The sequence below is a fragment of the Cebus imitator genome, unplaced genomic scaffold (genome assembly GCF_001604975.1).
Source record: "Cebus imitator isolate Cc_AM_T3 unplaced genomic scaffold, Cebus_imitator-1.0 Scaffold1000, whole genome shotgun sequence".
NCBI classification, from domain to species: Eukaryota; Metazoa; Chordata; class Mammalia; order Primates; family Cebidae; genus Cebus; species Cebus imitator.
The window spans coordinates 28,359-30,041 of NW_016108315.1; the positions used below are offsets into that span (position 1 = coordinate 28,359).

The 1,683-nt window shown below is 53.8% G+C and overlaps 1 pseudogene; it reads right to left on the bottom strand.

Moving 5' to 3' along the window:
* The window catches only part of LOC108298572, a 17,542-nt pseudogene extending 16,633 nt beyond the window's left edge, over window positions 1-909 (bottom strand).
* Between the last annotated feature and the right edge of the window lie 774 nt (window positions 910-1,683).

The following is a 1,683-nucleotide window of genomic DNA, read 5'->3' on the forward strand; positions in this document are numbered from 1 at the left end:
CACGGCCTCCTGCACGTCCTTGTTCCTCAGGCTATAGATGAAGGGGTTTAGCATGGGGGCCCCACGATGTACATGATGATTGCTATGGTGTCCTGGGCTGAAAAGGAGTCTGGGGGTCATATGTAGATCCCCAGGGCAGTTCCATTGAACAGGGTGACCACAGACAGGTGGGAGCTACATGTGGAACATGCCTTGCACCTTCCTGTGGCAGACGGAATCTGGAGGACGGCTGCAGCAATGCAGATGTAGGAGACCAAGATGAGCATGCAGGGGGCCAGGAACAGGACCACAGCCCCCAGGAACACACGCCGATTGACATGTGTGTCTGAGCAGGCAATCTTCATGAGCAGGTAGGCGTCGCAGTAGGAATGTGAGATCTCCCTGGCAGAGGAGCAGAATGCCAATTTGCTTGTCAGGACCGTGTGGACCAGGGAGATGAGGCTGGAGCCCGCCCACGCCAGCGTGGCCAGCCCCCGACAGAGCTGGGGGGTGATGCTGGAGCAGTACTGCAGGGGGCTGTAGATGGCGACGTAGCGGTCCAGCGCCATGACGGCCAGCAGAAAGGTGTTCACGTTGGCAAAGGAGATGAGGAAGTACACCTGAGTCAGGCAGTGGGGATAAGAGATCGTCCATGTTCCTGCCACATGGTTAGCCAGGAGCTTGGGGAATAGGTTGGTGGTGAAGCAGATGTCGACAAAGGAGAGATGGGTGAGGAAGAAATACATGGGGGTGTGCAGGCGAGGGTCGGAGCCGATGCCCAGAATGATGAATGAGTGTGTTTCCAGCCACAGTGACTAAGTACACACACAGGAAGAGCCAGAAGAGGAACTGCCGCTGCCCTGGGTCACTGGTGATGCCAAGTGGGAGGAACTCGCCAACTCTTGTCTCATTCTCCTTCCCGCTGGACATCTCGCCGCAGCTTAGGGAGGTAGCAGGCTGCACAGACCACAGGGAAAGTCACTCAGCAGAGCTGGGCTTGCTTTACGTTCAGAATCAGATTGCAGTTCATTTGCAATTAGATAAATGAACAGAGCTTTCAAGCTATAAAAACAACTGTCATTTTTTACTCAGTGCTGTTTTTTATTTTTATTTTTGCAATAGAATTTTGCTCTTGTTGCCCAGGCTGGAGTGGAGCGACACGGTCTCGGCTCATTGCGACCTCTGCCTCCCAGGTTCAAGCAGTTCTCCTGCCTCAGCCTCCCAAGTAGTGGGATTACAAGCATCTGCCACCACGCCCAGCTAATTTTTGAATTTTTAGTAGAGATGGGGTTTCACCATGTTGGCAAGGCTGGTCTCCAACTCCTGACTTCAGGTGATCTGCCCACTTCAGCCTCCCAAAGTGCTGGGATTACAGGGGTCAGCCACTGCGCCCGGTATCTTCATCTGCTGAATCCTGAGCCCGTGTGTCAGTCATCATGCTACAGAGGGTCAGCCTACTTGGTTCTCAGATGCTGGGACCGAAGGCAGCATACCTAAGTCTTTGACCTCAATTCAGCCAGCATGTCCTTGTCACACAACCGTGAGTGGAGGGAGTCAATGGCAATTGGAGATGGGCCCTCATCTGAAAGTGCTGACAGTTAGGGAGGCAGAGCCTAGTGTGAAAAGGTGTTGGTAAACCCTCCCACAATGTCATGATGGAAGATGTGGCCAGCACGTGAAGGCCTGGAGCAGGCTTTACTGGCC